We start from the raw sequence: 14,042 nt of genomic DNA, 5'->3' as shown, positions 1-14,042 counted from the left end.
TTGTATTTGAACAAATACTTTATCAGCTGAGCCAGAGAAACAGCTGTTCCCTCTTTTATTTTTAAGTCTGTCATGTTTGTTGATTCTTTTTCAATGGAACTAATCTCTAAAAAAGTGTTGTTGAAGTATTGTCTTAGAGATTAGTTTCAAACTGAAAAATGTGTGTGTGTGTGTATATTTTCTACCCTCATGAAATATTCATTTCCAGTGGCCCCGTATACCATGGCATGGTCACAGACTTTTTAAATACACTAAAATGGTTTTACATTGTTGTCAAAGTACCCATAAACTGCTCCTTGTGGAAAAATTACTAGTCAGAGGCCTCTTTTAATGTGTACACCAGATGCCCAGAGTTTTTTTTCTGGATTTTTTCCCCCAATCTTACAGGCATACACACCTGACTCAGCAATACTGCACAAAACAGTTTCTCCTCTAATCTTGGTACATTGTTGATTGACAGGCAGTCTGAGGAACACAAGCAGACAGCTCATACAGACAAAGCAAATGTGTTCCTGTGGGCATGTTTGTCACCTGTAAATTCTTAAAGCCAGTAACATAGGCTACACAGGATAACTGGAGGGGCTCTTATGCAACATCATTACAGAAACAGGAAGATCCCGTAAATATAAATGTTATGTCACAATATGATTTATTGGATAGTTCTGCTGACCTTGGGTGATTTGCAATGATCTATATTTTCTATAAGAAGTATCTGAAAACAGGCTGACTTAGAGTAGAATGAGGTGTCACAGCTGCTTCCTTTTCCATTCACATATTGTTGGTTGACACAGCAGTGTCACTGTTTGAAACAACAACAACAGCAATACTACTATTAGCACTACTACTACTACTACTAATAATAATAAATCTTGTCTAGTGTCATATTTTTCCCGAAGCTCTAATTGGTGGTGGTTATGTCGGTAACTTCTGTGTAAAGCTGAGTGAGTTGTGAACCTTAAGATGTCACGTATAACGTTGGGTGAACTTTGGATAATGTTTGCATGTTAGGGACCAAAAGAGAAAAGAGAACGTCATCAGACATCAAGGACGACAGTTATTTCTCAGGAGTTAAGTTGTAACAATATTTCTGCTGATTATCATCTAGAAGAATAAAAGACCATTTCAGTAGGCACAGACGCCTGCGCATGCGTTGCATAAAAAACAGTCAAAGAAGGGAGGGTACGCTTAGTACCTTTCAGTGATATGGCACATACTAACGGACCACCCAGCATAGGCATTGCATAGAAAATATGAGATGTATATATCCTGCATGCATTCACCAGTCTGACGCTTTACTGTGGACATTTGAAGCAGCTTTGACGATGACAAATCAATCACGAAAAACAGTCGACGGGCACCTCCCACTTTGTGAATCAAGATGCTTGTTTCGATAATCAGTTATTAGCTAGACATTTTATCGCGTAGGTATAATAAAGTTTCCGTTACGTTATTGTTAGTTGCTGTTTTGCCATCAGTGTTCAATCCCGACGCTTTACGCACGATTTCAGACCACTGTTCTCGGCCGCTTCGTTACTTAACCAGTATACTGGCACTATACTATACTAGCACCACTGGTAAGTTAACTTCTTAATGTTCCTTTTTAAACAGTGCCCAACATTCATGTTAACCTAAGATAGCATCGCCGTACTAGCAAGTGTTTTGGATTACGAACTGTCCTAACGGGTTTTTGTAAAACAGTTAACGGTTTTGCCGAAGGAAATGTAGCACAAGATTGCATTTTAGGGGGCTCTGTCTATTCTGTTTTATTCTGATGTACTGGTCTTATTTCACATTTCAGACTCGTGTACGGTCTAACATATCTTTGTTTTCTATGGGCAGTATTGGGAAATTTAAAGTTATACTTTAGGCTTTATAAACTTATAGAGGCGTTCTGTGAGTTAGCCTACATTCGAATATTTTTGACCTTTAGATTTTCAAACTGCTTCACATGGAAAATCAATACGTTACCTGGTTGGGCAGCCAAGGCATTGTTTGAGATGACCAGCTGAAATCTCTACTGCATTCCTACTCGTGGTATGGTTAAGGGAATGGTCTCCCAATTTCCTTGTGACGTTTATCATGTAATCAGTTAAGTTACTTCAAATAAATTAATGCAGTCGAACGTCTTCTTGGTTCATACCATGATCCGTAAATTAAACAAATGATTTTTCTGCACACATGGGGTCATCGCATGACATGTCTTGTGCCTACAAGAACAGCGAGAAAGGGCTGCCAACTTTTGAGTTCAGCTTCGAGTGATATGTTCCGGGACGGGGGGGGTCAAGACATTTGACAACTGAACAGTATTTTCTTAAATATACTGACAACATGGGAAGTTCAGTTCACATTTCTTTTTTGAGATTGACTGTCCAAAAACCCTAAAACCCACAACCAGGAAGTTCAACAGAAACAGGTTCACAGTTTCTCTGCTGTGAGCGCTAGTGACTGATTTTGCAAGCATTCTCTACCCCACATACGGAGCACCAGTAATGTGTACTTAGTGTCCCCTTTGCTATGAATGGCCATTTTTGTGACCATTCAGTTTTAAAAGAGCACCTATAGGATGCAGTTCTGCTCTGGGCTTTGGTCTTTGGACCCTGTCTCCCCTCTTTCCCTGAAGGCCCATCTCCTCTGCTCGAATGTCTTAGGATTTTCTGTCAGTGGTAGACTTTCATGTTCTTCCTCTTGTGTCTTTTCCTGCTGCTGATCTGCTTTCTCAGGGTCACAGGACGTCTTGAGGGTCTGGTTAGCTGCCTGCATTGAGATGAGTTTTTTTCTTCTCTGTAGCTGTCCCTGACACTTTAGAAAACACCCTTTAACAGACAGACAGCTCAAATTTATTTATCAACTACATGCAAAATTGATTTGTAATTGTGCAGAACCAGTCAAAAGTCTGGACATGCTTGATGATGAGTTTTTGATTCATAACTTTTTAATCAAAATGAATGTATTTCATATAAATAAGATAATTTGAGCTGAGCTGAAATGTAAATAAGTGTTGCAATGCTGCAATAACTTTGCTAAACTTGCTCTACATAGGCCAGCTCTACAAGTTTACACCAACAGATCCTGAGTAACACCCGACGAATGTATTTATTGATATCTCAATATTTCCTGCTGATAACGATAATTATGATAGTGTCATATGTATTTCTGTCGTGTAGTTTGATATTATACTGGTAAGTGTCAAAATAAAGGCGGTGCTTGAATAAATTAGGGATAAAAAGTTAGGCCTAAATAGTAAGTAGGTGTTTCAACACAGGTATGGTTTCTAGTTTAATTAAGTAAATATCATCTCATTGTGAGGATCTTCTCTTAAAATACTGGCGAGGGAAAGTCGTCCTTTAATTTTTTTTTGACCGTGGCTGGTGGAAGACTTTGAAAGAGGTGACTTTGAAAGAGGTTTAAATGTTGGTGCAAGTTTAGCAAGAGTTTTTGTAGTAAAGACTGCTGGGTTTACTGATTTTTCCAGAAATGAGGAAGAAGCCATGTTTGCATAGAGGTTTGGGGGAAAGGCTTGATTATCGAGGGAAATGTGTGGTTAAACCGTCAACTGTGATGTCTGTGCATTGGTTAAAAGTGCAGTGCAAAACAGACACACAGCTCTGAATCAGCTGATCGCAAATACACGTCTAGGGTGCATACAGGCAGATATATCAAGAGCTCTCCGAATGAGAACTTTGCAGAGATGTGACCTGAGGTTCAGTTGCTGCATCCATGTAACACACTAAAAAAGCATGTTGGTGAAATCCACCGACAGTGATTTGCTTAATACTTGGGAGGAAAAAGGTCAAACGGGCAGTCATTCTTCACCCTGCTCTCTGCAAGTGGGTGCGTGCACATGGCTGTATGGCATGGCTGGAGAGACCAGTGATCTGAAGCTTACATTTACAATTAGTCGTTCTGTAGGTGCTTTTCTCCAAAGAGACTCACGAACGGATATAGTAAATAGGTTTAAATCAACACATCTCAGTACACAAAAGCTAGTGCTGAGGACCACTCCAAGGACGATGTGTGGTTTTAGCGCTTTACTGCATCTGTTTTTTAAAACCTACAACTGGGATACACAAATAATGTGAAGTAAGTAGTTAAGAGGTCAGAAAGATATGACAGAACTGAATTTTGAGGGACGTTTCATTGTTTTTTGAATCCGTCCATTTTGTCTTAGCATCTTATGAAGAGCTGCACCTCGTTCCACTGTTCTAGAGCAGTAAGTCCACTTGCTTTCTTTTTCACAGCGAAATACCATGACAGATCTGGTTTGGTGTGAGTCAGGGTCCTAAAACCGCTCTGCTGGACTGACTCAGTCTTGCGTTCTTTACTGGGACAAGACAAAAGAAAGATATTGGTTTGAGTAGTTGTTTCCTGTAGTGAGGAGTTCTGGCGGCTCTGTTATGGGGTGTAGTGCATGGCCAATTAATCCAAAGTAACTCTGAGATCACCATCTTATGGTGAAGAAGATCTTTCCCAATGAGAGCAGTCTCTCCTAGGATGACAGGGCCCTCAGTGGTCAACTGTGTCAATAGATTTCCATTCAGTTGAACACTTGTCCGAGACTCAGGAGTACCAAATGATGGACTTTCCGTGGAAGAGTGGTTTTACATCCCTCCAATACAGTTGCAGACACTCCGTAAACGTGTACCATTGAAGCTGTTCTGCCAGTGTGCGGAAACCCTATTAAGATACTTTATCACAAGAGAAATTTTTCATGTGATCTGTGTCAATTATTGTTGTGATACACATTCACAGTGTACCAATTACAGTTAGAAGAGTACTCTGCTTAGGACTCAGAGGAGCCCACAAGGTACAATATGGTTTCAATTTTGAAATGATTTATTATTCGAACAAGCAGCATGGCATATACACATTGTGCAGTACAAACATGACTTTGCATTTGTTAAGACAAGCCACAGCAAGGAACCAAATATTGCTTTATGTTGTGCTGCACAAACCATTTCCAGTTTTCTGATTTCTGATTACTTTTCAGCAATCAACACAGATATGATTGTTTGTGGTGAGGGAATTGCATATACCTGGTGTCTTTGATGTAAAATTTCCATATTAATTTCAAGTACCTCATTTTGTCATACAATTTAATGTGATAAAATCATATTGTAAAATGACATCCTTAACGATCTTTTTTTTTTTTTGTACTTTATGTATTTATTTTTATGTGTTTTAATTCAAAAACTAAGCATAATAAACGTTTTGAGGATTGCTTATATTCATCAGCGGAAATTCAGTTCCGCCATCCATGATTCATCATGATGACATGTTGCCTGACCACAGTGAGATCTTCTCATACAAAAATATGTACATTGACACATTTTTGGTTTAGCATTGAAATAAAATCTAATGTTTCATGGCTCAAACTCCAAAATTCCATCCTTGCTTGAACATGCAGGCATCACATGATAGTGTAGGTTTCAGTAGGAAAGATGGTTGCTTAGCTGCAGGGACCTGTTTTCCCTGTAGTGCTGTTCCACCCACACCCTCTGAGACTTAAACGAAGAGCAATTACAGGTGTCAACTCAGTACCACTCTGGGCCATCAAGAGATTGGATTGTTGCGATCTTTTGGCCTATAGGAATTGAATTCTGTTTTTTTCTTTTAGAATAATCTGCCGTTTAAGGTAAGGCAAAATGTTATTCAGAAAAATCACGTAGAGAATAAGGCTAGCTTATAGTATAGTTTGCATATTATACATGTGTGTATTTAAGTCCCTCGTATATTCTCACTAAGACTGTCCATGATGTTTCCAGTCAGACTCTGCAGTACAACTGTTCACAAAAATAATTATGTAAACAATTGTGATGACTACCTTTCTGTTTTTAATTTAAAAGAGTTATGTGTAAATATGTACTGATTTTGAAATTTTTCACAAGGAAATGTTATGTAAGTACAAACACAAGCTGCTATGGACCATTACCTTATCAGGCACTGTTAATCTGTAAATCTATGAATTTATGGAATCAGTTAATTTCATAGGATGACAGTGGACACACAGTCATATGATCTGTCGATTGTGTTTTTAACTTCCTCCCTTTCAAGCAAAAGATGGAATTTTTAATAACAAGACCTTCAAAAATTCTGCTATATATTTCTTGTTCTTCCAAATGAATTTGAAAATACATACGAAGTTTGTTCTAGCCTTGACCAGGTCTTGGAAGGAGATGGGGCCTTGCTCACTCAGTACCATGTTTTAGTATCTTTAAATTGTCACAGATTTCTTATCTGAGTGCAAAGCAAGTCTACATGCAAAAGAACAGCTAATGTAATGGTCGTCACTTGAGCAGGTTAGTATATAATATTGGTTCAGTGACTCAATGTTAAATAATGAGCAGAATGTAAATGTGTATTATTTGCTGTTTTATGTGACTGAATATTTTAAATTTATTTTTTTTGTGTTTTACACAGCGATTTGTGGTGGTTGTGGATAGTGGAAAACGGATCTTGATTCACTCGACCTTGTTACCCAGTGGCCATTTTTTTAAATTATTATTGATTGTGATATTTTCACCTGACATCTCAGTTCCAATGCTTTATATTTGATACTTGTAATTGCCCTCTGTCAGTACTGGCTCTTGTGTTCATGTGATGGCCTACATAGATATGAACTGGTCTTAACTTTAAGCAGTTATCTCTCCCCTTATAACCATAAGGAAAAGGGATAATACACAGATGTTTGTAAGCACTAATGCTGGAACCATGCAGAACTGCTATCAAGTAGTGGAATGGCAGCCTATTTATTTAATTAATTGTATATTTGTTTATTAATTTACATCAGGAGCAAGAATCCAGCAAAGGAGATTGTAACTCATCATTCACAATAGTTCCACATTTCTACATTGTGTCGGACATTGTTCTGTTTCCAGAGTGCAGTAAGGGCTTGTAATTTGTTTTCCATAATTACACACAAAAATATGAGATTCTTCTGATGGTTAGCTAAAATTTGTAAATATTTAAAAATGCTTCTTGAACAACAATGTTGCATGACAATCTTGTTAGCTATGAAGCAACATATGTTTGTAGCAGTCCTGTCAGCATCTGTCTTGTTTAGGGCAGCCACAATTAAGTGGTTGAAACTGTGTTTGGGTAGTCTTGAGCAGGATCAAAATGACACACAATGTCACAGTTGGCTCCCAGAGCCTCAGGGGCAAGAACCAGACTTAGCCTGATTCCATGTGTGTACACATGCGCAGAGAGATGACATGAATAAGTCTCACACACACACACACCTACTGAACATAACAATGTTCTGTAAGGATCCAATCCAGGAACTTTCCAAGTTAGTGTCTGGTTTAAACCAGAGTTGAAGTATATCTTTTTTTGCAGCTGTAATATTTGCAACTGATAGCCAGCTAGTATCAGGCAATTGTTACTTAATGACAACTGAAATAAAGGATCATCATTTAATAAACATAGATATTGATCCAATTTAAGTTTTAACTCCAGTAAATTTAGACAGTATTCTGATGACACTATTGAATTTTAACTATGGTGGGATGATCCCAGAAAATGTGAAAAAATGTAGCTGTGGAGTTAGGGCAGAGACTACAGTGTGGGTTGGGGGATATAGGCTACTCATTTTGTGACACTTGTAGGGTGTAGTGTAATCTTGATGGATGATTTTATAATGTATCAGTTGGTGTGCCAGACATTTGGATGTGAATTTAAGTTAGACCATATTTTTCGCAATTTGGATGGAAACCTATCCAGCCCAGCTCTCTTTCCCAGATTAAAAAACTGATTTTTTTTTCTTTTTTCTTTTTTTTTCTTTTTTTTTTTTTTTTGAGTAATCAGTTAGCAGATTGTATAACTTCGTGACCAATAACCAAGAGTCCTTATTAAGTTTAAGGTAGATGGATAGGGGATGATGAGACAATGAATTCAAAGTTACCCCATAAGCACATTTCAGCTGTAGATACAAAAAGTAGGATGACCCTGGAAAAAAGAATTCTGTTTGGATATCCTGGAATGTCCGTAGACAATCATGATTAATCTTTTAGTACAAAGATGCCTTTGGCTGACAATGTAGGGGTTGTAAAAGGCCGTCCATCAGACATTAACTAAGAATTATTCCATAACGGGGAGGAAAATGCAAATTTCAATGGACCACCCATTATCCTCTCAGCATTATGCTGTGTGTTCAGCACGTTAGAAACAATACTGGCAAACCTATATAGACTCTTTTGCCCAGTTCGCATAAAAGGTAAATCCTTTAGTGGGTTTGGACATACCAGACCTGTTTCTACATGTAGCCATGGTATGCTGAATTCTTGATCCATCCAAACCTGTACTGGTCTAATCTGGAAAGCCCAGAAATATAGTTTTAGGTTTGGCCAGTCCGCAAAACCCCACCCCAGTATAGGACACTGCAGGTTAAACTGATCCTAGCTCATTTGCCTCCCCAAAAAACTGATCTTATATTCTGAGAGTTTTTGGAAATTTTCAGATAGCTGCAGGACATGGGGAACAGTGTGTTCAACGTTAGAAATGTAGAGCGGGGTGTCATCTCCGCATATTGTGATCTTGTGGCAGGAACCCTGTAGAGTGATTGGAGAAATAAACTTTCTCTAACCGATTAAACAAGAGGTTAAAGAGAGAGACAGAGAGAGCAAAAAAAAGAGGGGAAAGTGGACATTCTTTTATGCTTCCTCTTTGTAATTCAGATTGAGCAGACTTACAGGAACCAGTAAATACAGGAGCAGTGGGGGCGCAGTATAAAGTTTTAACCATGGAGATAATTTAGACCCAAATCCAAAATATTCAAGCACCATCCACAGGTATTCCCATTTAAGGCAGTCAAACACTTTTTCAGTTTCAAGTGAAAACACTCTGGAGGGATCTATAGAGGTATCAGTTAACTTGATAATATGGAGCAACCTTCTCAAATTGTCTGATGCAAGTTACAGATTTGATAAAATCTGTCTGGTCAACATGAATATATTCTTGAGATCAATACTTCAGCAAGCATTTTAACATCAGTACAGATTGGTGAGAGAGGTCAAAAGCTTGAAAAGTCTAAAGCACCCTTATCATTTTTCAGTCATAGAGAAATAATAGCTGTGAAATGAACCGTTTTTATCAGCAAAATCAAAAGAATCAAGAATGACTGGAGCAACAGTGTCCCAGCTCTGGAGGGATCCCATCCAAACCTGGAGACTTTCCTCTTTGAAGGGATTTGGCTGCATCTTTTGGTTCTTCTAATGTAGCAGTCTCTATCCACTGCACTTTGTTTTGGGAGCTGCAGATTACTAAGAAATTCATGACACACTGTTCTCTCTAGCTTAAACTCTGATGAGTATAGTTTGGAGTAGAATGATTTGAATGTCTGATTAATGATCAACAAGTTTAGATCTGTGACCACCTTCCCCTCCACTGTTTGAATAATGTCAACTGATGCTTGAGACTCACTTTCCTTTAGTCTCAGGGAAAGCAAACGACTGGGTGTGTCTCCATAATAGTAGTATTTCTCTTTAGTCCTATGGATAATGAAAGATGCTTCATTCATTGACAATCTACTGTATTCACCATGTAATGCAGAGAGCACAAGCTCTTTGTCCTTTGTGGGTACTGCTCTGATTGTTGCCTCTTTAGTGTGTTAATTTGAAATTGCGGCCTTAAGATATTTTTATTACGCCTGGATTTCAATTTAAAGGAAAATGCAATACAAATAGCCTACCTCCTAAAAAGCGTTCAGTCATCTCGCAAAGAAAATGCAGATTGGAGCACTGAAAAGAAAAAGAAATTGAACACGTATAATCCTGCCCATATTACTGTTTGCAACTGAATAGGCATTAACCACCACCAGCTGTACAGCAAACTCTTTTTATCAATTTGGCTTCTGTGCTCAACAGGATCTTGGTCCTATGAGTTCATTAAAACATCCTCTTCACTACAGAAATATGGCAAAATATACGAAACTTTATTCAAATTAGAGCCCGGCCGCTACAGGATTTTTCAGACCGATACCGATTTCAATATTTGATGATTTAAAAATCCAATAATGATATATCGGCCGATATTCCTTTTTTTTTCTTCCAGAAACACATAACATAAACAAAGATTTTCCATAACATTTGTTATGTGTAGGTATGTAAGAGTCCTCACCAAGACAACATGACATAATGCAGTTTAACAATAAACTTGTTTTATTGACATACGTAGTACTTTGAACAAAGGTACAACAACATATACAACAAGTTTTGATAAATAATACAGTAAACTGATACAGTGACCTAGAGTAAACGCTGCTGTTGAATGCATCTAATACTACATGACTGTTGTCATGTCATATCGAGGACTTGCAACTTTGGGATTTCACCCTACACGTTTGAAAGAGAAACTAGATAACTTTGGCTACCAAGCCATGTTAGATACTTGTTCAACTCACGTTTATTTACGTGTCCCCTCTGGTTTAATAATTTCTAATGCACTGACTGTAACTACAGACATGTGAGTCGTAGATATATTTACCATTATTTCATTTAGGCAGAATAAGTTAAACACTACAGTTTAATCGCTCATTGACATTAGTAGTCTTCCACTGATAAACACGGTGTTACCTTGCTTTCTGGGTATCCTAATTTAGCAGTGGACAGCGTTATAAGCTGATGTAAGTGATGTTCCAAGAGAAAATTTTTAGCAGAGACGAGGGAGAAATGACAGGACCGTTATTTGTTTACTTGCTAGAACTACCATGCTGTGTTATAAATCAACCTACAGTCAAATGTGTCAACAGCTTAGTCTACACCACTTAACTACAGTAACATTAAATGTAATTTTGATGTTTGACTGACTGTATCGGCTATCATGTTACTGCAGCAAAACCAGGCATGGCTGACATGAATGTCATAACATGGGTGAATGATCCATCTTCCGCCTCTTTTTTAATGATCATTTATCGGTCATTATAAACGCCGATACCGATTTTTCTGCAGTTGGCTCGTATCGGCTGATAATATCGGCACGCCGATAGGTGAGTTCTCACAATATCGTGTAGTATATGGCTAATTGGTCTGCAATGACCCAGTGTATGATAATGGACCAGAGTTGGTTAAGATCAGGTAAATGATTTTTTCACTCTCTGCTGCCGCCCTACAGATGAATGACTCATTATTTCATCAGTTTCGGCAGGTTTGTGTTGATGTTGATTAACAGTAGGCTAGGGTTGAAAATAGAGGATGTTTCGATCAATATTTACATAACCCCCTAACCCCGTAACACATGCATGACATAGCATGGACAAGATATCTCAGACTGAATGTCATTATATGCTGAGTTTTCTGATGGCTCTTTCGACAGAGCACATTTACATCAGTGCTTTTACCAGACACTGAGGGGCAAGCACTGAGGTTCTGAGGTGCCCTCTCCTCATTTTCTCGTTTAATAGCCTATGCTCCTCTCTAAAACTGTAGAAATGGGAATAAGATCTGATCATTGTTTCATTGGTATACGTTTGGATAGCTTTGTTTTATGGATTAATAGGCTATGTGTGAGCTTAATGCTCACATGTGGCCCCATTTAAGCTCTCCCTCGCTCTACGAGATCAGTCTGTTTGGAGAGGAATTTAAAACACATTTGGGCATTGTGTGCCATAATGGAAAACCACAAAAGTGACTCTGGGAATTTGTACTCTCCTAACCATGTACCGGCAGCATTTCTGGAAGCGTTGTAACATTTTTGTCTATAGAATGGACTTGCAAGGTCTTATAACAGTGTCTCAATGGCTCTCAATGCAGAGTTAAACTGTTTGTTATATGAATACCTTTAATGCAATTGACACTGGCTCCTCTATGGGCATGAGTGGGAGGAACTCTGTCTTTGCTCTTTGAAGTCTGAGAGAAAAGTTTTACCATCTCATTCGTCAGGGGTTAGGCTTCGAATGCCAGGCCTTCACCCAGAACTCTATGGCTTACTGCTTTTATTCAGCCTAGCGCAGCTGGCTGTTACACCGCCATCCCCCCCAGACCCAACAAAACAAACAGTTTCCCCCTCACTCTCCCTCTCACCCTTCTGAGAGTGCGCAATGAAATAAGAGCCTGCTGTTGCACAGTAGTGTCTTCAGCTCTTCCTAATTTCGCCACATCCCTGCCATAATATGTCTTTTCCTCTACATGTTTAGCAACCGTTCTGTAGCAAACCTGACTGTCTCAATAGTCTGTTGGATATAATCCATTGGTCAGCAGCCTTGGGTACCTGTGGAAGGATGCTGAAGCTGGAGGAGGCTGAAACCCCCGCTTTAATTGGTCTTGGGGCACGAGAGAGAGAGAGAGTATCCTGCCCAAAGAGGCACACTTCTCCCCAGAACACTTGGCTCTCTGTCAGCCCTACTGTGTCTTGAGTAGCGTTTGACCCCCTGCACTCACTGCTTGCTCCCTACACGCCTCACACAGACGTCTATTGTGAGGCAGAGCGGCAAGGCATGTGGAGCTGGTTAAGAGCACGTTGAATGAAGCCCTGTCGAGGCTGTGCGTCATGGAAAGTGAAAGGGAGCATATGGGAAGGCTAGAGCAATGCAATTAAGGTTAATGCTCTGCTCCTTTGACAGTGAAATAGGCATGCTGTGGACATTTATGTTTTCCCTGACTGTTTGTTTACTTGTATTTCTTAAAACTGTTGTACGGTTATAACTTTGTCTAATTTAATTTTTGTCCTTGGGTGTTTCAGGGAATTTCCTCTTTCAGCTCACTTTTGCAGTTGACGTGCTGCATTGTATGATAAGGGAACAGAATGTGGTTTTAAGTGAGTTTTTTTTGTCTATGTAAATGTGCGTTTCAATAGTTCAGAGATTGCTGGAAACCAAATGGCGTAGTCCAATACATGGCTGTTCTTGTGTGTGTGTGCCAGTCGCCAATCATAAAGTTGTAGCAGCAGAGGATCTCCTCTATTGCAAAGAGTTTTGACATTTCTGTTGGTAGAAAGTTGAGGTAGAAGTTTTTAACATAATCACCTGTTACCCAGATAAGAGCGTCTAACTGAATAAACAAACCCAGAGATTGTGACTGCCACTGTGCCAGTACTGTTTACAGGGTCAGGTAAACCTCTTCTGCCATGTCTTTTGCAATCCAGTGCACAAAGATCCTGCCAAAATGAAAAATGAAATTAAATAACTCAAAGCATTTAAACTAACTTAACGTTTAATTTAGGCATCATGGACAAATCAAAAAATGTTTTGTTTTGTTTTTTTTGGTCAATTTTTTTTCATCATATTTCATAGGCATAATTAAAATAACAAGGCTAATGGGAAAAATAAAATTCACATTGCCAAACGCTTTCTGTTTTCTTCACGTAGACGCATTATGAGTGTCTAAAGTAAAATGCACTGTTAGATGCACTATTTGATTTGACTTTTCTGTCTAACAGGGTTTGTCTGACAAAATGCAAACATAAAATGGATAAATCAATAGCAAAGTCCTGGTTTGTGGTTTAACTTTAATGTGACTGCAGTGTATCTGTGAAGATGAAAAGCCAAATGCAGATGTGTCATGGTGCCATCAGTGTTCCGTCGGTTTCCATTTCCTGCTTTGTATTTTATTGGTTGTTGATATTTGCTTTTTCGTTTGTTATTCATATTTGTGTGTGTGGTGTGCTGAGGAAGCTTGGGATGGGTGTTTAGTCAGTCTAAAGGATGTTCATTAAGGGACCTTTGCATTTGGCGCAGAGGTGCAAGGCTAAAGAAGTTAAACAGAACTGCTGTTTGTATGACCATCAACTGAGGCCATTCTAGGCCACTTTAATACTGCAGAGTGGCTAAATGCCTTCTCTCTGCTCTTTCATTTCTTTGTGCTCTGTGCTTAGCCCTTGCTGATCAAATTAGAGGAGATGGCTAGTAGTTCTGAATCAATCGCGGCACACAACGTGCTTCGTTTTCCCTTTTTATTTATTTATTTATTTATTTTTTATTACTGTGGTGTGTTCTGAGAGAACTGGTATTTTAAACAGAGACTCTCCATTGAAAACTGATTTAGTCCAGGCTACTTGCATTCATATTTAGGCTGTTTATTTAGCTGACGCTCTTATCCACAGTGACTTTAAAT

The 14,042-nt window shown here is 38.8% G+C and overlaps 1 protein-coding gene across 5 annotated transcripts in view; it reads left to right on the top strand.

The window, feature by feature from the left end:
- Window positions 1-14,042, top strand: part of st3gal4 (ST3 beta-galactoside alpha-2,3-sialyltransferase 4) — a 47,703-nt gene that overhangs the window by 1,060 nt on the left and 32,601 nt on the right. For 3 of the 5 annotated variants that reach the window (XM_030766186.1, XM_030766185.1, XM_030766183.1), the window contains exon 1: window positions 1,233-1,574. The exons of the other annotated variants lie outside the window; for them this stretch is intronic. The gene's annotated coding sequence lies outside the window, so the exon portion shown is untranslated. Of the gene's footprint in view, window positions 1-1,232; window positions 1,575-14,042 lie in introns of those variants that run through there. 5 annotated transcript variants of the gene reach the window in all.

Source organism: Chanos chanos, chromosome 2, assembly GCF_902362185.1.
Source record: "Chanos chanos chromosome 2, fChaCha1.1, whole genome shotgun sequence".
Taxonomy (NCBI): Eukaryota; Metazoa; Chordata; class Actinopteri; order Gonorynchiformes; family Chanidae; genus Chanos; species Chanos chanos.
The sequence above is the reverse complement of the archived record's forward strand: the minus strand, read 5'-3'. Positions and strand labels throughout refer to the sequence as shown.